The sequence below is a fragment of the Delphinus delphis genome, chromosome 7 (assembly GCF_949987515.2).
Source record: "Delphinus delphis chromosome 7, mDelDel1.2, whole genome shotgun sequence".
Classification (NCBI taxonomy): Eukaryota; Metazoa; Chordata; class Mammalia; order Artiodactyla; family Delphinidae; genus Delphinus; species Delphinus delphis.
The window spans coordinates 90,230,040-90,254,093 of record NC_082689.1 but is presented as its reverse complement, the minus strand read 5'-3'; the positions used below and the strand labels follow the sequence as shown (position 1 = coordinate 90,254,093).

The following is a 24,054-nucleotide window of genomic DNA, read 5'->3' as shown; positions in this document are numbered from 1 at the left end:
GTAATATTTCCTTGATTAGTTTGGTGATACAAATTAGCAAATACGTATAAAGCACTTAGAATAATATCTGATACTTAGTAAGGAGCTTAATACATGTTAGTGTTATTCAAATGATCCATATGGAAATATCTTGCATCAGTTTGTCTATAATTGACAAAATATTTAGTATTTAATCTGGCAACAAAATTCTCAAATTTGTGAAATGCAGTTTGTTTACCTTTTTCTAAGTGGGTCTGTTAATTAAAGTCCTTTCTAATTAGTAGCTGTGCTTTTTTATAGCAAAACATTTTTTATACCTTCAATTTGTGAAAAGCTAAGAGGCATATGACAGTTTTAATGAGATTCCTGTCTACTTGAATGAAATACAAATTTTTTTATTATTTTTCTAAAATTAAAGTTCCCATTAGAATTTTAGTGCCTGTATTTTACCGTTTTCATTACTGACATCAGCACTGAACCTCTTACTGGTGATTTAAATTTATATTGAAATGCCATGAATACATAAATATACCTAATAACAACACTGTATGAAATATACTCTGAAATTCAAAGCCAGAGAAGTTAGTAATAATTTATGTACTTCTATGAAGAACACTTAAATCTTATTATTAACTTCTTAAAAAGTAATCTCTTGTAACATTTCAGTGACCTGTCTCCTTAACATTTCTTTTTAATTTAACTAAAGACTCTTCTTTATGGGGATGGTATTAATTAATCCCAGTAAGATGAAAATGGGGTTTCTGTTTTATTTTTTTCACAGTCAGTGCCATCTGAAGATTTCTGTATTGAAGATTTTCCCATCAAGTGGACATAGACTCAGGAATTTCAGCTTTTCGTCTACAGATATTGGGTCCTTCCCCATTCAAAGTGCTACAGTACCTATTGCAAGGTGAGAGGAGTAAACGAGCTGAGAGTGAGGGGTAAGTGGAGGATGCTGGAGTCTCAAACATTTGGCAAAGATTTAGAAAAGTATTGTAGGGGATTAGCTAGGTGGTTAACAAGATATGGATAAAAGGATATATTAAAGTTCAAGACAGATGCTCAAATAGTTTACTTCAGCAAGACTTAGCCACCTAAGGCTGACTTAATAGAGGGGCCAAAAGTGTCTCCATAATGTTTCTAAAATTGCTGACTGTGGGAACAAGGCTGCTCAGGGAAGATATGAATTAAAAAGGAAACAAAAAGCTAGGAACGTAGGAAAGGTTTTCAGCCTATAGCTCTCTAAGAGATAAGCGGATGGGGGGGTGTATCAGATTGAGTAAAAATGGGGGCAGTGACCCAGGAGGTTATAGATAAGTAGAAGAAGTTTAGAGCTAGAGAATTTTAGATATCAGATATTTTCAGAGAAAAAGATAGATTCCATATGTACCTTGATGATCAGTAAGTGAGGTAGATTACAGATAAAATATTATCTTCAGGCAATGATTGCCTGGTTTCTTCATTTGTTCATCCATGCATTTAATTAGACACCAAAGATTTATTGACTCTAGAAGTAGATCCACTATTAAAAGATGGGCAAACGACCTGAAGAGCCATTTTGCCAAAGAAGATATACAGATGCCCAGCAGGTACATAAAAAAGTGCTCAGGGCTTCCCTGGTGGCGCAGTGGTTGAGAGTCTGCCTGCCAATGCAGGGGACACGGGTTCGTGCCCCGGTCCGGGAGGATCCCACATGCCGCAGAGCGGCTGGGCCCGTGAACCATGGCCGCTGAGCCTGCGCGTCTGGAGCCTGTGCTCCGCAACGGGAGAGGCCACAACAGTGAGAGGCCCGCGTACCGCAAAAAAAAAAAAACTGCTCAACATCACTAATCATTAGCGAAACGCAAATCAAAAGCACGATGAGATATCACCTAATTAGAGTTGGCTGGCTTCAAAAAGACAAGAGATAAAAAAATGACAGTGAAAAAGTGGAGAAAAAGGAACCCTTGTGCACTGTTGGTGAGACTCCAAATTGGTGCAGCCACTATGGAAAACAGTATGGAGTTTCCTCAAAAAATTAAAAATAGAACTATGGTATATGATTCAGCAATTCCACTTCTGGGAATATATCCGAAGGAAACAAAAACATTAACTTGAAAATGTATCTGCACCTCATGTTTATATCAGCATAATTTACAATAGCCAAGACATAAGAACAACCTAAGTATCCATCAATGGATGAATGAATAAAGAAGTTATATATTAGAATATATATATAAAATATATATATGTATATGAAGGAAATTCTGCCATTTGCAGCAACATGGATGAAACTAGAGGGCATTATGCTAAGTGAAATAAGTCAGACAGTGAAAAACAAACACAGTACGATCTCACTTATTGGTGGAATCTAAAAATAAATGAAAAAAAAAGAAAAGGAAACTCATGAAAAAAAGATCAGAGTTGTGGTTGTCAGAGGTGGGGAATGTGGGAGGGGGAATTGATGGGATGAAGGCAGTCGAAAGGTACCAACATCCAGTTACAAGATAAATAAGTACTAGGGATGTCATGTATAATGGGATAGCTATAGTTAACCCGGCCGTATGATAACTTTGAAAGTTAAGAGAGTAGATACTAAGAGTTCTCATCACAAGGATTTTTTTTTAATTTATATGAGATAATGGATGTTAACTAAGATTATTGTGGTAATCACCTCACAATATACATAACTGAAGTCATTATGCTGTACACCTTAAATTTATCCAGTGCTGTATATAAATTATATCTCAAGAAAAGCAGAAAAATTAAAATAGTAGATAGATAAAAGTGGATCCAGGTTTGTGGGGCCTAAAGCACATGCAATTTTGTGGCCCTTAAGAAAAGAATACAAAAACACAAATATATAATTACAAGTATACAATTCAGTAAGAGCTTTGGAAGGGGCCCATGAAATTCCAAGGACCTGAACTTTAATCTGAACTAATATTTCAGTAAATTCACCCCATATTGAGTGCCTGTATTCTAGGTGCTGTGCCAGAAACAGTAAATACCAGCACAGTCAGACTCAATACTTTACACAAAACCAGGGTTGAAACACATACTCATGGACTTGCATAAACCAAATATTTACCATGTTATTCTGAGTAAGAGAAATGATTTTGTTTTCAATGGCAATAATTTATTGAGTATCTTGAGCTCTAGGGGTCTATAGGCCACACATGGGCATCTTTGGAATATCACTTTCTGTTACGTTCTTCATTAATAAAAGGATAGTGATGTTTTGGAGCTCAGGAAATCTTCAGTTATTTTTGCAATACAGCAGTTGAAATCTCTTGATGATCCAATGTCTTTGTTTTATGCAATACTTTCTCTTTATTATCCTCCCCAGAAAGATTAACTCAAGTTTTTCCTTCCATCTTTTCTTTTCCTGTCCACCCCTAAAATGAAATGAATCAGAAGTAATGAGGAAGGGAAAAAAGATAAATACAATCTTTTTTATAAACCATAAACAGTACGGTATTAAATAAACACAATATTTGTGGTGTTATCACTATAACCTCTTTACCATTGCTGTTGAAAAAGAAAATTGTCTCAGATGTAACCTTACTTTATCCAGAAATCTCTATATATCACGTAATATTTTATTAGTGTAGTAACAACAGTACCATTCACAATAGTGGAATAATATTTTGCAGTTACTGAATACATCTCTTCAAGATTAGTGGGCTGACAATAGCCCTGATTTCATTGCTTATTAAAACAGTTAAAATAATAGCTTTCTGATTTGCATAAGTTGCAGATTAATGGTGTTTACTGAGCAGTGGAACTTGTACTTATATTCAGAATCCAATGACAGGAGACATGAAAGTCGGAGGCATCCCATCCTCCTGTAAACCAGTCACGTTTATTTTTGGCAAAATGATAAAAGCACATTAGCATAGCAACTCAGTCAAGCTTAATGCATAAATAATTAATTGAAAATCCAGGAAGTTCGTGTAAGAATAAAATGAGTACTTTATTAAAGCAAAAGTAACTTTTTAATGACCCATTTAAAACCAAAGACACTTGAAAAACTGGCCAGGAAGTTTATAGCCTTATTAAAACTTATAAAGTTGCTTTGAATATGTAAATAAAAGTTACAGAAAGTGATAATACCATTATAAGCTTCTACAGGAGGAATATGGATAGTTTTCATTTCATCGTTTTCCTCCGTCCCTTACTCCCTTCCTTCTCTCTGTCTATCTAACTATCTATCTATCTATCTATCTGTCTATCCATCCATCCATTTTTGTCATCATCATCATCTACCTAATCTATCTACTTAATCTTTTTCTATAATAAAAGACAGCATTCATCCTTTAATGTAGACAGTTCTAGAGAAGGTCTGCTCTCTGTTCTTGAATACACCACCAGGGGAAGATGAACAAAGAGTATCTGTAGTCACAACAGTCTGCATTTCTTTCTAAGGCTGTTTCCCTGCCCCCCTTTCTAAGGCTGTTTCCCCGCCCCCCATTCATAATGAATGAACTTAGGGACTTGCATCAGATTCATTATCATTTGTATTTTATCCTAAAGGAAGAACTGAAAACCCTTTGACAGAGATCAGTATGCACAGAAATGAATACTTTCTGTAATGAAGTGTTGAAGGTGCCTGATGTCAGTAGTTGATACAAACACAGATTTTTAAGGCTGGAAAGATTGCTCTCTAGATATTTATTTGTTCTGTATTGGATTTTGCAGTGGTGAACCAGGTCCTGTAGTTTTTGAAAGGATTTAAATAATTAGCTCCTTGAAGGACTTATCATTTTAATGTTTTATTGAAGATAGTTTTTTACCCTCATGAAGAGATAAAGAATTTTTAAGCATGTGGTAATATATATGTGGGTTTGCATTTTGTGATCTACATGCTAGGCTTCAAAGTATACATATAAGTACTCATACAAAAGTATGATGTCAATTTTGAAGAATTCAAACAAATTCCAAATCTTAGCAGATTTTAGAACAAAGATGTCACAGAATGTGACTTATCATCCTCACCTTCACATAATTCCATCTCTTTTGTGAACATCCCACCTTCTGCCCTTGGCAAATGAAACTTATTCCTCTTGCTATTTGCTTCTATTCCCATGATGTTCAATGATTCAACTCATGTTTGGACTGTCTCTAATGGAACATACAGACTTACTTTCTAACATAGCATTTATAAAGCATTTTGTACCATTTTCTCAAGAAGGACAGACCAACTTTAGGCAATGAAGAGAATGCTTTCAATATATTATCTTATTTTGACTCACCAGATATAGACTGACATTAAGGATTGTTGTGTATCCGCATGGATGTAGGTACACCCATATTCTGTTTTGGTTTGTTTATTCATTTGACTGCCTATGTGCTCAATGTAAAAAAGCAAAACAAAAACAATCCAGAGAGATTTAGGGAAGACACTAAAAGTTAATTTCTGCTGAAAGAAGACAGTAGATTAAGATAGCTGTCTCTAAAACCAAAAGCTCTGTTTTCTTTTGTTTTTAATATGGTTTTGGAAAATAAAAGCTGAGCTTGTTTCTGTGGGGAACCTCAGAATGAAGAGTTTTACAGGGTCCAGTATGTAAACTCTACTGGGACCAGGTCAGTTTTATGTCATTGCATACATAGTGCCTGGTTCATTTTCTGGTCCATAACTATTCATAAATAGTGAGTGAGTGAATGAATAAAAGAATGATAAAGAATTTTGATTTCATTCTGAAGGTCTCTCAACAGAGAAGTATTATGCTTAGATTTACACTTTAAAACTATTTATCTTGTAATAGTATAGAATTTGGATTAAGAGGCGCTAAATGGGTGGTAGAGAGACCAATTTGGATGCAATTTATGTAACTTAGGAGACAAATGACGAGGAAAATCTAAAGCAAGGAAGTGAGGATAGAGATAAGAGAAAGGATTCAAGGTAGAGTTTAGGTAGTAGAATCCACAAAAATTGTCGACTTGTTCTTTGTAGAAAAAGAGTAAATTCAAGGGAAAAAGAAAGTGCTAAATTTCTGGCTTGGACATCAAGCAAAATAGGGGAAAAAGTGGACAGTGTTGGTTTTAAGTTTGAATGCTGTAACAGTGAAAATACACACCCGGAACTCAGGAGATAGCTTCTGGATGGAGCCATAGCTTTGGAAATCCTAATCACATATGGTACAAAAGTTTTGCCTATGATGAGGAGAAAAAGTATGGAAGACAAAGATCAGGGTAACATCGGCATCGAAGAAGTATAGGAGCTTGAGACTTTAAAGGAACTTGAGAAGGAGTGAAGAGAGAATTAGAAAGAGAAAAGAGATTGTTCTTGATGTTGATAAATGAGTGGTTACTATTGTCAAACTCAGCAAAGCATGTAACAAACAAGTTGAAATGTGTTCAACATATTGATTATCTTTGTCAGAGCTGTTTCAGTGATGTGGTGGGGGTCAAGGTGTAGTTTTAGGGGGTCGATGTACAAATGGCTGGATGCAAGAGAAGATATGCAAGATAGTCCAGCCTTTGAAAGCATGGTTGAAAAAAAGGTTAATAAGAGTTCAATGTCTAACACATTATAGGTTCTCAGTAAATATTTGTTGAAGAAATAAATGAGTACCTAGGATCAGAGCAAGATAAAGGCAACATTGTTATTAAGTGATAGAAGAAGCATAAATACATTTATATTGTAGGTTGAAGGATATGGCGCCAATGGGGAAGGAAAGAAAGAGATGTAAAATCATGGCATGGAAAAAAGAGAGGTCTCAGCACATAGACAAAACAATTCACTTTGCGTAGAAAATATCAGAGGTAAAGATGTATAGACACATTCAAATGTTAACCTATTAGGAAACGAGGGGCAGGAAGTTGAGAGCATTTATATGATAGTATCTATTCTCTCTGTAAATTAAGGAGCATCATGCTAAGAGTAAGATTGGAAGGCAAGGGACTTAAAGAAATGAGATGAATGATTAGAATGACTTTTGGGATAATGGAAAATGGAGCCAGTCATGGACAACTTGGACTGGCACAGGACACCCAGGGGGCTTTAGATACCAAAAGTCACGGTAGGGTGAATCACCCAGTTTCTGTGCTTTCCTCCAGCTATGCACAGCACTACAAGTATAGTTGCAAAAGGAGAGTGAGTGGATTGACCATTTCCTAGGATTTTTAGGTCTGGATCAATGGAAGGAGAGAGGTAGGAGGGAATGGAAGGTGCTGGTGAAACAGGTGTTTACAGTAGGATCCTCACTTGAGAGAGAAGAAAATAAAACCATAAGTTTCTTGAAAGATTTAGCAGTGATGAAATAGAGAAATTAACTGCATAGTTTCCTGATGAATTACATGCATTCCAATTACGCTCTGATACTAAAAATTCAAAATTAAGATTCCTAAGGTGGAGTATTTCCAGTGCTTGACAAGGTCCAAGGGGTCACTGAAGTGGAGTGGAGATATTTATTGAAATCAGGCACATCAGGGGACTGAGAGCCTGGGTATAGGATGTAGAATACTTGTGAAATGACCTGGGATTTTGAAACACCATGGATTATTCAGAAAACCAATCACTTGTACATCTGAAAGAAATGTTCAGCAACAATACTGATGGTTTACAATGTAAACAAAACACTTCTGTATGCATCTATAATGGTTGCTGCACCTGAATATTTCATTAATGTGTCTGTCCTAAAAGATTAGAACGTTATAAATATAATCCAGTAAGTGGTCTTATTTGTTTTCATTGCCAGGACTTATTAACATTCACTCCTTTATATATATTTTAGTATTGTTCTGTTCATGTAAATGCATAATATAGTGTATACAAATAATACACACATTAATTGATTCAGTATTCAAAGTTTTACCTCATTAAGATAGAAACTTCAGATGAATAAATACTTTTGTATATTATGTGTATATACATATATATATATATAATTTGGCTTCACAGATTATTAAAAATTGCTATGCTTATCTAAATAGAGTGAGTCTATGGCATTCTGAACAAACTGCCTACACACTTGGTAATTTTTACTTATCATGTGATTAACATCTGTTGTTTGAGAAGAATATAAACATGTCCCTAATAGCTGCAATGAGGAGAATCCTGAAGGAAGTGTTAAAATAAGGAGGTTTAGTGTTGATGTGGGTACCATTTTCAAGAGACTTTCACATAGAGTGTTGCTGTCTATGGGCTGACAATTTGCTTTCACTCCACTTTTAGCACAGCTCTACACTGAAAATCTGACGAGCTCTTTCTACCTATAAATCTACAATCTCCTGAAATAATATTTGTTCAAATCGCATCACTCTATTCTAGATAAAAATACCCCAGCCTTCCTCAAAAGAAATAGTGTTATTGCACGCTTGAGCTTTTGAAAAAGTAATATTGTCTCCGAGGGGGTACACCATCTTAATAAGACATATCTTCAAGACAAGGAAAAATGTATTTTTCAATTCCTACGTGCGTTATAAACCACCACTTACAAAACCTTTGTTCTAAAGTGATGCCAATTTTACCTGAGGCAGGCATGTTACTGCATTTAAAAGGTCTCTAAGGATCTTAGGGAATCTCAGGTGAACCTGCAGGCCTGGTGGATATAATGAAAACTAAAGTTTTGTTTTGTGAAGTTATCTCAAGGCTTTTCTCATGGGCATTGAAACGTAACTTCCATATTGCTAGTCTAACTTCACCACGTAGTGCTGGCAGAAATTTTAGGAAGAGAAATAGCTGGTGAATGTAATAAACTAAAAAATAGGGCTCTCTTCTCACTCACCTGCTGTTCCACTGAAAGAACTGGTGGTAGAAAATATTGTTAATCTAATTAAAAATAGATGTAGCCATCCATAAAAATGAGAGACCAGTGGTATTTTTAGAATCTTTTACATTTGCAACTTCTTTTGCTAGTTAGCTGTAGAAAAAAATTACCAAGAAGATATCCACCAAGGTCAGTTTTTTCTCTCTCCTTTCAAAATTCTTTCCTGTTCAATAAATCCAGTGTTTCACCCAAATTGATTGAGTAAAGCAGTTCACACCAGGGTGCTAAAGCCTTTTTACTGTATTGCTCTTTTCAGAGACATTTTCTGTTTATCTTGCTTTATATATGTGAATAGTTTTATCATTCCTTTGCTCCAAAATATATATATTTTTAACATGTACTATATGCCTGCTACTGTTCTAGGCCCTTGAAATATAGAAGCAGACAAGACTTTACAGTCCCTGCCGTTACGGAGCTCACATTTTCCCCCCCCCCGTTGGTCATTTTATTTATTTATTTATTTATTTTCAACATGTTTATTGGAGTATAATTGCTTTACAATGTTATGTTACTTTCTGCTGTATAACAAAGTGAATCAGCACTTTGTATATATGTATACATATATACACATATGTATACATATGTACACGTATATATGTGTATACATATATGTATATGTATGTATACATGTATCCCCATATCCCCTCCCTCTTGCATTGGAGCTCACATTTTAACGGTGGACAGAAAATACACAAAGAGATTTCATAATATACATGAACATGACTAAATGGTAAGTGTTATGAAGAAATTAAAAGAGGGGACGGGCTCTTTGGTGGGGCTAATGGCGGACTCCGGGAGGGCTCACGCCAAAGAGTACTTCCCTGAACTTCTGCTGCCAATGTCCTTGTCCCGACGGTGAGCCAAGCCAGCCCCCGCCACTGCAGCAGACCCTTCAACACCAGCAGAGAAGGACTGCAGTTGCTTCTGCCAGGAGCTTGGCGGCATTGCCAGTCTGGAAGACCTTGGATGGAGTTCACAGCTTGAAGTCCGTGGATCACCTGAGTGATGAGAGCCCTGGCTGTCCTTTCCTTTATAGAGATGGGTCCAGCAGGCTGAAGGGTCCTCAGCAGATAGAAGCAAGAGCAGACACCAGGAGTCCCAGGAGCTACAGAAGGAGTGAGTGACAAGGCTTTGGCCTGAAGCCTGAAGCCTGACTCTGCCCTGCAAGACCTGGCTTTTCCTGTGGCTCTCAATAGGAGGCTGCTTTTTATCTCAAATGCCAAGCACCTGTGGGTAGTGGGAATTGATTGTTAGTGTATAGAAATGCAGCCTGGAGAGAGGAGGAAGATGGCGGAAGAGTAAGACGCGGAGATCACCTTCCTCCCCACAGATACACCAGAAATACATCTACACGTGGAACAACTCCTACAGAACACCTACTGAACGCTGGCAGAAGACCTCAGACCTCCCAAAAGGCAAGAAACCCCCCACGTACCTGAGTAGGGCAAAAGAAAAAAGAAAAAACAGACAAAAGGATAGGGATGGGACCTGCACCAGTGGGAGGGAGCTGTGAAGGAGGAAAGGTTTCCACACACTAGGAAGCCCCTTCGTGGGCAGAGACTGAGGGTGGCTGAGGGGGAAAGCTTCGGAGCCGCGGAGGAGAGCATAGCAACAGGGGTTCGGAGGGCAAAGCAGGGAGATTCCCGCACAGAGGATCAGTGCCGACCGGTACTCACCAGCCAGAGAGGCTTGTCTGCTCCCCCGCCGGGGCGGGCGGGGCTCGGAGCTGAGGCTTGGGTTTCGGTCGGAGCGCAGGGAGAGGAATGGGGTTGGCGGCGTGAACACAGCCTGCAGGGGGTTAGTGCACCACGGCTAGACGGGAGGGAGTCCGGGAAAAGGTCTGGAGCTGCCAAAGAGGCAAGAGACTTTTTCTTCCCTCTTTGTTTCCGGGTGCGTGAGGAGAGGGGATTAAAAGTGCTTCTTAAAGGAGCTCCAGAGACGGGCGCAAGCCACGGCTAAGAGCGCGGACCCAAGAGACAGGCCTGAGACGCTAAGCCTGCTACTGCCGCCACCAAGAACCCGGTGTGCGAGCACAGGTCACTATCCACACCTCTCCTCCCGGGAGCCTGTGCAGCCCACCACTGCCAGGGTCCCATGATCCAGGGAAACCTTCCCCGGGAGAACGCACGGCGTGCCTGAGGCTGATGCAATGTCCCGCCGACCTCTGCCGCCGCAGGCTCGCCCCGCATCCGCACCCCTCCCTCCCCCCGGCCTGAGTGAGCCAGAGCCCCCGAGTCAGCTGCTCCTTTGAACCCCATCCTGTCTGAGCGAAGAACAGACGCCCTCTGGAGACCTACATGCAGAGGCGGGGCCAAATCCAAAGCTGAGCCCCGGGAGCTGTATGAACAAAGAAGAGAAAGGGAAATCTCTCCCAGCAGCCTCAGGAGCAGCAGATTAAATCTCCATAATCAACTTGATGTACCTGCATCTGTGGAATACCTGAATAGATAAAAAATCATCCCAAATTGAGGAGGTGGACTTTGAGAGTAAGATTTATTATTTTTTCCCCTTTTCCTCTTTTTGTGAGTGTGTATGTGTATTCTGTGTGAGACTTTGTCTGTATAGCTTTGCTATCACCATTTGTCCTAGGGTTCTATCTGTCATTATTATTATTATTTTTTACTTAAAAAACTTATTTTTTCTTAATAATTATTTTTTATTTTTATTTATTATTTTTTTTTTTTGCGGTATGCAGGCCTCTGACTGTTGTGGCCTCTCCCATTGTGGAGCCCAGGCTCCGGACGCGCAGGTTCAGTGGTCATGGCTCATGGGCGCAGCTGCTCCGCAGCATGTGGGATCTTCCCGGACTGGGGCACGAACCCATGTCCCCTGCATCGGCAGGCAGACTCTCAACCACTGCGCCACCAGGGAAGCCCTATTTTTTATTTTGATAACTTTATTTTATTTCAGCTTACTTTATTTTGTTTTATTTTATCCTCTTTCTTTCTACTTTTTCTCCCTTTCATTCTGAGCTGTGTGGATGAAAGGCTCTTGGTGCTGAGCCAGGAGTCAGTGCTGTGCCTCTGAGGTGGGAGAGCCAACTTCAGGACACTGGTCCACAAGAGACCTCCCAGCTCCACATAATATCAAATGGCGAAAATCTCCCAGAGATCTCCATCTCAACACCAGCACCCAGCTTCACTCAAAGACCTGCAAGCTACAGTGCTGGACATCCTATGCCAAACAACTAGCAAGACAGGAACACAACCCTACCCATCAGCAGAGAGGCTGCCTAAAAGCATAAAAAGTCCACAGACACCCCAAAACACACCACCAGACGTGGACCTGCCCACCAGAAAGACAAGACCCAGCCTCGTCCACCAGAACACAGGCACTAGTCCCCTCCACCAGGAAGCCTACACAACCCACTGAACCAACCTTAGCCACTGGGGACAGACACCAAAAACAATGGGAACTACAAACCTGCAGCCTGCAAAAAGGAGACCCCAAACACAGTAAGATAAGCAAAATGAGAAGACAGAAAAACACACAGCAGATGAAGGAGCAAGATAAAAACCCACCAGACCTAACAAATGAAGAGGAAATAGGCAGTCTACCTGAAAAACAATTCAGAATAATGATAGTAAAGATGATCCAAAGTCTTGGAAAGAGAATGGAGAAAATGCAAGAAACATTTAACAAGGACCTAGAAGAACTAAAGATGAAACAAACAATGATGAACACACAATAAATGAAATGAAAAATACTCTAGATGGTATCAATAGCAGAATAACTGAGGCAAAAGAACGGATAAGTGACCTGGAAGATAAAAGAGTGGAAATAACTACTGCGGAGCAGAATAAAGCAAAAAGAATGAAAAGAACTGAGGACAGTCTCAGAGACCTCTGGGACAACATTAAATGCACCAACATTCGAATTATAGGGGTTCCAGAAGAAGAAGAGAAAAAGAAAGGGACTGGGAAAGTATTTGAAGAGATTATAGTTGAAAACTTCCCTAATATGGGAAAGGAAATAGTTAATCAAGTCCAGGAAGCACAGAGAGTCCCATAAAGGATAAATCCGAGGAGAAACACGCCAAGACACATATTAATCAAACTATCAAAAATTAAATACAAAGAAAACATATTAAAAGCAGCAAGGGAAAAACAACAAAGAACACACAAGGGAATCCCCATAAGGTTAACAGCTGATCTTTCAGCAGAAACTCTTCAAGCCAGAAGGGAGTGGCAGGACATATTTAAAGTGATGAAGGAGAAAAACCTAAAACCAAGATTACCCAGCAAGGATCTAATTCAGATTTGAGGGAGAAATTAAAACCTTTACAGACAAGTAAAAGCTGAGAGAGTTCAGCACCACCAAGCCAGCTTTACAATAAATGCTAAAGGACCTTCTGTAGGCAAGAAACACAAGAGAAGGAAAAGACCTACAATAACAAACCCAAAATAATTAAGAAAATGGGATTAGGAACATACATATCGATAATTACCTTAAATGTAAATGGATTAAATGCTCCCAACAAAAGACACAGATTGGCTGAATGGATACAAAAACAAGACCCATATATATGCTGTCTACAAGAGACCCTTTTCAGACCTAGAGACACATACAGACTGAAAGTAAGGGGATGGAAAAAGATATTCCGTGCAAATGGAAACCAAAAGAAAGCTGGAGTGGCAATTCTCATATCACACAAAATAGGCTTTAAAATAAAGACTATTACAAGAGACAAAGAAGGACACTACATAATGATTAAGGGATCAATCCAAGAAGAAGATATAACAATTGTAAACATTTATGCACCCAACATAGGAGCATCTTAATACATAAGGCAAATAAAAACAGCCATAAAAGGGGAAATCCGCAGTAACACAGTCATAGTAGGGGACTTTAACACCCCACTTTCACCAATGGACAGATCATCCAAAATGAAAATAAATAAGGAAGCACAAGCTTTAAATGATATATTAAACAAGATGGACTTAATTGATATTTATAGGACATTCCATCCAAAAAACAAGAGAATCCACATTTTTCTCAAGTGCTCATGGAACATTCTCCAGGATAGATCATATCTTGGGTCACAAATCAAGCCTTGGTAAATTTAAGAAAATTGAAATTGTATCAAGTATCCTTTCTGACCAGAACGCTATGAGACTAGATATCAGTTACAGGGAAAGATCTGTAAAAAATACAAACACATGGAGGCTAAACAATACACTTCTTAATAAAGAAGTGATCACTGAAGAAATCAAACAGGAAATCAAAAAATACCTAGAAACAAATGACAATGGAGACATGACAACCCAAAACCTATGGATGCAGCAAAAGCAGTTCTAAGAGGGAAGTTTAGAGCAATACAATCCTGCCTTAAGAAACAGGAAACATCTCGAATAAACAACCTAACCTTGCACCTAAAGCGATTAGAGAAAGAAGAACAAAAAAACCCCAAAGTTAGCAGAAGGAAAGAAATCATAAAAGATCAGATCAGAAATAAATGAAAAAGAAATGAAGGAAATTATAGTAAAGGTCAAGAAAACTAAAAGCTGGTTCTTTGAGAAGATAAACAAAATTGATAAACCATTAGCCAGACTCATCAAGAAAAAAAGAGAGAAGACTCAAATCTATAGAATTAGCAATGAAAAAGGAGAAGTAACAACTGACACTGCAGAAGTACAATAGATCATGAGATTACTACAAGCAACTCTATGCCAATAAAATGGACAACCTGGAAGAAATGGACAAATTCTTAGAAATGCACAACCTGCCAAGACTGAATCAGGAAGAAATAGAAAATATGAACAGACCAATCACAAACACTGAAATTGAAACTGTGATGAAAAATCTTCCAACAAACAAAAGCCCAGGACCAGATGGCTTCACAGGCGAATTCTATCAAACATTTAGAGAAGAGCTAACACCTATCCTTCTCAAACTCTTCCAAAATATAGCAGAGGGAAGAATACTCCCAAACTCATTCTGCGAGGCCACCATCACCCTGATGCTAAAACCAGACAAGGATGTCACAAAGAAAGAAAACTACAGGCCAATATCACTGATGAACATAGATGTAAAAATCCTCAAGAAAATACTAGCAAACAGAATCCCACAGCACATTAGAAGGATCATACACAATGGTCAAGTGGGGTTTATTCCAGGAATGCAAGGTTTCTTCAATATACGCAAATCAATCAATGTGATACACCATATTAACAAATTGAAGGAGAACAGCCATATGATCATCTCAATAGATGCAGAGAAAGCTTTCGACAAAATTGAACACCAATTTATGATAAAAACCCTGCAGAAACTAGGCTTAGAGGGAACTTTCCTCAACATAATAAAGGCCATATATGACAAACCCACAGCCACCATCGTCCTCAATGGTGAAAAACTGAAAGCATTTCCACTAAGATCAGGAACAAGACAAGGTTGCCCACTCTCACCAGTTTTACTCAACATAGTTTTGGAAGTTTTAGCCACAGCAATCAGAGAAGAAAGGGAAATAAAAGGCATCCAAATCCGAAGAGAAGAAGTAAAGCTGTCACTGTTTGCAGGTGACATGATACTGTACATAGAGAATCCTAAAGATGCTACCAAGAAACTACTAGAGCTAATCAATGAATTTGGTAAAGTAGCAGGATACAAAATTAATGCACAGAAATCTCTGGCATTCCTATACACTAATTATGAAAAATCTGAAAGTGAAATCAAGAAAACACTCCCATTTACCATTGCAACAAAAAGAATAAAATATCTAGGAATAAACCTACCTAAGGAGACAAAAGACCTGTATGCAGAAAATTATAAGACATTGATGAAAGAAATTAAAGATGATACAAATAGATGGAGAGATACACCATGTTCTTGGATTGGAAGAATCAACATTGTGAAAATGACTCTACTACCCAAAGCAATCTACAGATTCAATGCAATCCCTATCAAACTACCACTGGCATTTTTCACAGAACTAGAACAAAAAATTTTACAATTTGTATGGAAACACAAAAGACCCCAAATAGCCAAAGCAATCTTGAGAACGAAAAATGGAGCTGGAGGAATCAGGCTCCCTGACTTCAGACTGTACTACAAAGCTACACTAATCAAGACAATATGGTACTGGCACAAAAACAGAATATAGATCAATGGAACAAGATAGAAAGCCCAGAGATAAACCACGCACATACGGTCACCTTATCTTTGATAAAGGAGGCAGGAATATACAATGGAGAAAGGACAGCCTCTTCAATAAATGGTGCTGGAAAAACTGGACAGATACATGTAAAAGTATGAGATTAGAACACTCCCTAACACCATACACAAAAATACGCTCAATATGGATTAAAGACTTAAATATAAGGCCAGAAACTATCAAACTGTTAGAGGAAAACATAGGTGGAGCACTCTATGACATAAATCACAGCAAGATCCTTTTTGACCCAACTCCTAGAGAAATGGAAATAAAAACAAAAATAAACAAATGGGACCTAATGAAACTTCAAAGCTTTTGCGTAGCAAAGGAAAGCATAAACAAGACCAAAAGACAGCCCTAAGAGTCGGAGAAAATATTTGCAAATGAAGCAACTGACAGAGGATTAATCTCCAAAATTTAAAAGCAACTCATGCAGCTCAATATCAAAAAAACAAACAAACAACCCAATAGAAAAATGGGCAGAAGTCCTAAATAGACATTTCTCCAAAGAAGATATACAGATTGCCAACAAACACATGAAAGAATGCTGAACATCATTAATAATTAGAGAAATGCAAATCAAAAGTACAATGAGGTATCTCACATTGGTCAGAACGGCCATCATCAAAAAATCTAGAAACAATAAATGCTGGAGAGGGTGTGGAGAAAAGGGAACCCTCTTGCACTGCTGGTGGGAATGTGAATTGGTACAGCCACTATGGAGAACAGTATGGAGGTTCCTTAAAAAACTAAAAATAGAACTACCATATGACTCAGCAATCCCACTACTGGGCATATACCCTGAGAAAACCATAATTCAAAAAGAGTCATGTACCAAAATGTGCATTGCAGCTCTATTTACAATAGCCAGGAGATGGAAACAACTTAAGTGTCATTCCTCAGGTGAATGGATAAAGAAGATGTGGCACATATGTGCAATGGAATATTACTCAGCCATAAAAAGAAATGCAATTGAGTTGTTTGTAGTGAGGTGGATGGACCTAGAGTCTGTCATACAGAGTGAAGTAAGTCAGAAAAGAAAAACAAATACCGTATGCTAACACATATATATGGAATCCAAGAAAAAAAATATGTCATGAAGAACCTAGGGGTAAGACGGGAGTAAAGACACAGACCTAGTAGAGAATGGACTTGAGGATATGGGGAGGGGGTTGGGTAAGCTGTGATAAAGTGAAAGAGTGGCATGGACGTACATACACTACCAAATGTAAGGTAGATAGCTAGTGGGAAGCAGCCACATAGCACAGGGAGATCAGCTCGGTGCTTTGTGACCGCCTGGAGGGGTGGGATAGGGAGGGTTGGAGGGAGGGAGATGCAAGAGGGAGGAGATATGGGAACATGTGTATATGTATAACTGATTCACTTTGTTATAAAGCAGAAACTAACACAGCATTGTAAAGCAATTATACTCCATTAAAGATGTAAAAAAAATAATAATAAAATAAAAGAGGGGGAAGACCTGGAGAGTGGTTGATGGGCTCTATAAATCTTACCCCAAAACAAAAAACATAACCCAAGTTTATTATCTTTTTAAAATACCTTAAATATCAACTTACAGAATGTTAATAAAATCATTTTCATCCATTTAACATCAATTAAAGTTGACACTAAAGGAATAATAACAAAAACACTTGCCATTGGGGAGAATGTGAGAATAGTGTGCTAATATAGAAGTTCTAATGTTAAATTTGGTTCCTATTGGGGGCTGAATTTTTAATGGAGAAACTAATAAAACATCCTTAATGAGAAAAAGAGGAGTTGTGAGGACAAAATGCTATTAACCTCGGGACCTCTGTGGTCTGATGTAGCTGTCACTGGTTTGCATGGACCCTGAGTACTTCAAATGTGGCTAGTTCATGTTGAAATGTACTATAAGAGTAAAATACACACTGGATTGCAAAGATTTCCTATGAAAAAATTATAAAATATCTCAGTTTTTTATGTTGATTGCATGTTGAAATGACATTTTGGATCTATCAGATTAAATTAAATATATGATTAAAATTAATTTCAGCTTTTCACCATTGCGTATGATGTTGGCTGTGGGTTTGTCGTATATGGCCTTTATTATGTTGAGGTATGTTCCCTCTATATCCACTTTCTGGAGAGTTTTCATCATAAATGGGTGTTGAATTTTGTTAAAAGCTTTCTCTGCGTCTATTGAGATGATCTTATGGTTTTTATTCTTCAGTTTGTTAATGTGGTTTATAACATTGATTGATTTGCGTATATTGAAGAATCCTTGCATCCCTGGAATAAATCCCACTTGATCATGGTGTATGATCCATTTAATGTATTGTTAGATTTGATTTGCTAACATTTTGTTGAGGGTTTTTACATCTGTGTTCATCAATGGTACTGGCCTGTACTTTTCTTTTTTGTGGCTTCTTTGGTCTTGGTTTCAGGGTGATGCTGGCACCAAAGAATGAGTTTGGAAGTGTTCCTTCCTCTGCAATATTTTGGAATAGTTTGAGAAGGCTAGGTGTTAACTTGTCTCTAAATGTTTGGTAGAATTCACCTGTGAAGCCATCTGGTCCTGGACTTCTGTTTGTTGGGAGTTTTAAAATTACTGATTCAATTTCAGTACTGGTAATTGATCTGTTCATATTTTCTATTTCTTCCCGGTTCTGTCTTGGGAGATTGTACCTTTGTAAGAATTTGTCCATTTCTTCTCGGTTGTCCACTTTATTGTCATATGGTTGTTCTTAGTAATCTCTTACGATCCTTATGTATTTCTGTGGTGTCGGTTGTAACTTCTTTTTCATTTCTGATTTTATTGATTTGGGCCCTCTTCCTTTTTTTCTTGATGAGTCTGACTAAAGGTTTATCAATTTTGTTTATCTTTTCAAAGAATCAGCTTTTAGTTTTATTGATCTTTTCTATTGTCATCTGTTTCTGTTTACCTTTAAAAAATCCAGCTTCTAGAAAATTGTACATTACATATGTGGCTTCCATTAATATTCCTAATGGCAGCACTGTGCAAAGCTCTTGAAGCCTTAAATTGGGAGTTAGCAAACTTTTTCTGTGAAGAGCCAGATAGTAAATGTTTTAGACTTTGTGGATCAAGAGAAAAGAATCAAAACTAGATGGTGGGCCAGATTTGGCCCATAGCTGACTCCTGCCTTAGATTATAGGGGAAAGATGAAGGACTTCAGAACTTTGGGGTCAAATATTGACTCTGCCCCTTAGCCAAAAGGACCTTGGGCCAGACAGCTTCTAAGTTTCTTTTTCTGAGTCTCTGTTTCACTCGTCTCAAAGGCCAAGGCAGAAAACAGAAGTATTCACTAGTGGCCACTGTTTCAGTTGCTTGTGGCTCAAATGCAATGAAAGATGGTGACTGAGTCTAAATAGATGCCCCTTTGAGAATTTTCAAAAACTCAATTTTATCACTATTACATATGATACACTGTAATTGCCATGCAAAGTTTTTCTATACAATTTCAAAGTTTCTATTGCAACTTAGTCAAAATATTAAAAACTCTGAAGGGGAAATCAACTCATTATAAGCTTCCTTATTAACTAATTGAAATGTTCATCTGTCAGCATTTATTTAACACCTAGGTCTGGGTACTTCTTTATCACTCAAAGTGACTCAGTTATACTGAAGGTCAGTTGTTCAATCTAGAACTTCCCCGCTCTTCTCCAAAAAACAATTATTATTAAAGGCTTGCCCTTATTATTAGTTTGGTTTTATGCTTATGTATATGATATTATCTTACAGAGGAGGTAAAGGCAGATTACTTGGATTCACATTCTCAGGTTTCCACACATGTTGTGGGATCCTAACAAGTTATTTAGTCTCAGTTTCATCTTGTCTCAGTTTCATCTGTGAAATGGATACATTAATAGTATTTGCTTCATAGAACAATTATGAGGTTTAAATCAGTTAATGTTTATAAAGTGTCTGGCATGGAGAAAGCCCATGTAATCAGTTGTTAATTATAATTGGGAAGGAGAACAGACCTTAATGGTCTAAGACTTAATCGGCATGGTTGTATCCCCTTCTTTTTAGAAAGCTTTATAAGGAATCCTATAATTTAAATAGAAAGTTTTCATTGTAAATATCCCATTGAAGATAGTTAAAATTTTAAACAAAAAGATATCTTAGAAAATTTAAAATCCAACTTTCCTCATTAGAGAAAACTGAAGCTTAGAGAAGTATTAGTGATGTATTGAAGAATGTAAAACTAGTTAGTCACAGAACTTGGACTAAAACCTAAATATTCTGATCTTTGGCCTATTGTTTCTTTTGGTGCACAGTACTGACACAATTACATTTCTACAACCAAATGTGTCTATTGTTCCAAATGTTTTTTCTGACATATTTCAGGATCCAAAAGTTTAAAGAAAAAGAGGGAAAGAAGGACGTACTGTGACTATCAGCCCAGGAATGCACATTCTTCCAGTTTATAGTTACCAAACGTAGTACAGGACACTAGTTGTGTTTGAGTTTCAGATAAACAGCACATTTGTTAAAACTCAGTATGCCCCCAATATTACATGGGATATACTTATTTGAAAAAAAAGTTCCTTGTTTACCTGAAATTAAAATGTTACCGAGGATCCTGTATTTTAATTTGCTAAATCTGGCAGTCCTACCCAGTCACAGATGATTTAATCAGTGAATGAATGTAATTGGATTAGCAATTCTCATGTGGATGAGTAGGACAGAACACATAATCGAAGTTTGTGACTTCTTGTGAAGAAGGGATAAAAGTCTCATACTTGTAGAGGGCAGATATTATGATCATTACAACCTCATCTTTGACTTAGATATATTTGTGATGTTAATACAGTCACAGCTTGTTTTATTGCATTTCACTTTATTGCACTTCACAGATACTGTGTTTTTTACAAACTGAAGGTCTGTGGCAACCCTGTGTTGAGCAAGTCTGTTGGGTCCATTATTCCAACAGCGTTTGCTCAGTTTGTGTCTCTGTGCCACATCTTGGTAGTTCTGGCAATATTTTAAACTTTTTCATTATGATTATATTTGTTATGGTCATCTGTGATCAGTGAGCTTTGATGTTACTGTTGCAAAAAGATTATAACTTCGATGAAGGCTCAGATGATGGTTAGCATTTTTTAGCAATATTTTAAAATTAAGATATGTACATTTTATTTAGACATAATACTATTGACAATTAATAGATTTACAGTGTAGTGTAAATATAACATATGTACACTGGGAAACCATGAAATTTGTGTGACTCACTTTATTGTGATATTTACTTTCTGATGGTAGTCTAGAACCATACCTCTGAGGTATGCCGGTAGTAACAATGGGTAATATTGAATGCTCTCCGTGTGCCAGACCCTTTATAGTTTCTTTATGGGTATTTTCTCATTTAGTGCTCACACAGCCTAGCTTGTTAAGTACTATCATTATCCTCATCATATATGAGATGTATAACTCAGTCTGGGCTTATATCCACAGAGGTTTATTTTTGTCTCACACAGTGTCTGTCACGTGTCTAAGATACCGTGAGCAGCAGTCTTGCTCCGTGGAACCTGGTAAAGGGAGCAGCTTCCATCCAGGACATCCCGAGTCTCGTGGTACAGGTAAGAGAGATCATGGTGGAACTGTGTTATGGCTCTTAATGCTACTGCTTTAAAATGGCACATGCCACCTTATCTCAGATGTCATTGGCCGAAGCAAGACACACATCCAAGCCTGAAGACAATGAGGTAAGAGAGTATAATTCTCCCCCAGGATGGAGCAGCAAATATTTTGAGCAGTAATACCATGTACCTGATGAGGAAGCCGAGGCATAGAGAAGGGATTTGGCCATGGTCACAAAGTAAGATTTTTGCCTTGGTCTTTCTGAGTCCACAGCCTTTGTTTTTAACCCTCTACTGTACTGTCTTGTTATATGAGGACGACAGCCAGGGCACTCACCTACATCTGTTAGGATGAATACTGAGCATTTGGTCTTGAGAAGAGAAGACAGTGGGATTTGGGTCGTGCTCCCGGCTGCCTCCCCTGAGATGCCAGCCTCAGAGCTATCAGCAAGTCACACCGGGGACCTTGCTTTCTGCAATATGTACAATACTGTAATTGAAATGGAATGTCTTTTTAGTTGTATATATAGGGTTTTTAAAAATGTGTAAATGGTGTCCTGCACTTTAAATAAGATCCATTAGCAAAGCCCAGACACTATTAGCCAGTGAAATGACTTTTGGGTCCCAGATGTTTGTACACTTCTTTCCCTGTGATTCTCATGATTGCCACTGAGAGGTTACACCTCCTTTGCCAAGCTGAATAATACATCACACTTAAATTGACACCTCACCAGAGACAGAGTGCTTCTGCAAGGCCTCGGAGAGCCCGAGCTGTTGAAGATGAATAGATATTAAAATGAAATATTATGCCACATAGTAGAACATGGCTTGTTGCATAAGAATGTTAAAATGATGTTATTGGCAAGTTGGAGAACACAATAAGGATAAAATGATTATAACAGCTAGTAAAAACTGATGTCTTATGAAAAATTCATTTATTACCTTAAAGGGCTTGCTCATAATTGTAACCATTTGCCCATTGTGGTAACATAATGGAAAGATAAATCTTTGTTTCTGTCATGCTCAGGTAGGTAATGTTTTTCTTTTTTCTTTTTAAACATGGTTTCAAAACTCAGATCTGTTTGCATTTCTCTAATTGATGATAGAAATAAATTTTACTCAAATCAGCATCAAGCAAAACAAAAATTTGCATATGATATTTCTGAGAGGAGATTCTGAGAACTCTTGCTTGATCGTGTAATTTTACGAGTACGTTTTACGGCACATAATTTTACCATAGCCACTTTCCATTCAAGCATTTAAGTGGTCCAGGGCAAGGTTTTATTGAAGCAGCATTTGAAAAAATCCCTATAGGTCCGGACTTTGAAACTTCTTCTCCTGGAAATGCATATAAACCTTAAAGATTAGGCTGACATTGAGCTCCACATCCTATTATATATTCTTCTCCCCGTAAGGAAGGACATTTTTATTTGTGAGTCAATATGTTATGGGGTAACTTGGCTCCTCTTTTTAAAAATAAGCCTAACATAGCTAACAATGCCAAGAAGTCTAAAGTTATGTGTTTTCATACATACACTTCTCTTTTGCTAAAAGAATATATTCATTAAAAAAATAATTCTTTCCAGCGTGTTTTAGACTTACTGGGCTTAAAGTGCTACATCAGAGCCAATGAGAACTCAACTAACATTGGCTAGGAATATGAAGATGAGGATGGAACAGAGTAATTGTTCTCAAACCTTAGCTCATGTTGGAATCACCTATAGAGATTTACAGACTCCTGCTGCCAGGGTTGCATCCCAGGGTTTCTGATTTCACTGGTTTGAAGGGCAGCCTGGGCAGCAGGATTTTAAGTCTTCCAGGCTATTCTAACGCACAGCTAAGGTTGTGAGTTCCTGGAATCAGAATCGAGGGAGAAGAGCACGTTGATCGAGAGTGAGACAGACAGGGATCTTGTGGAGGCATTCAAGGCCTCCTTCTTTTCTGGTAGAATTGCCAGTGACCTCTTCTTCCTCCTTCTCCCCCTTCTGCTGGTGTCTTCCTCCACCTTTTCACTTTCTCTGTCCTGTATGGAGTCCTTACTATGTGCCAGACAAAGTGCCCTATTTGGATTCACTCACTGAATCCTTAACACAAACATATGCTTTAGGTAATACTATTTACCTCTCTTTTGCAGAAGAGGGAATGGATGACCAGGCAGGTTTAGTAACAGGCACAGGGCTGCATCCATGATGGCTTTGTGTTTGGGTTACTGTTTTAAAGGGATGAGCCCAGAAATGTATTCTGTTCTTCTAATTACCCTTGTCTCAGTTGCAGAAGTGACCAACTCACAATTTGTATTTGAATTTGTGTTTGTGAAATGGAAATACTTTTGAAAGTTCAAAGAGACACTCCTTTTCCTGAGTATTCCTTCTCTAGTTTCTTCTGTATAAAGCCCACTCAATAGGCAGCTATTGGGCAAGGTTATGTAAGCTATTCTGTTTATATACAGATATCCCTAAGTGGGGAGATGAGTTTGGTAACACATTTAGCCATTACATTTTTCTGATACAGTAACCCAAGCTTTCCAAATTCTCACACTGATCCTCCACCATTGGGAACTTAGGTCAAGTCTAGTAAAGAGCGATAAGG

The 24,054-nt window shown here is 37.9% G+C and overlaps 1 long non-coding RNA gene across 1 annotated transcript in view; it reads left to right on the top strand.

Moving 5' to 3' along the window:
- The first annotated feature begins 787 nt into the window (after window positions 1-787).
- LOC132428188 (uncharacterized) overlaps window positions 788-24,054 on the top strand; it is a 351,551-nt gene continuing 328,284 nt past the window's right edge. The window contains exons 1-2 of the long non-coding RNA XR_009520082.1: window positions 788-920; window positions 21,364-21,465. This is a non-coding gene — a long non-coding RNA (uncharacterized lncRNA). The remainder of the gene's footprint in view (window positions 921-21,363; window positions 21,466-24,054) is intronic.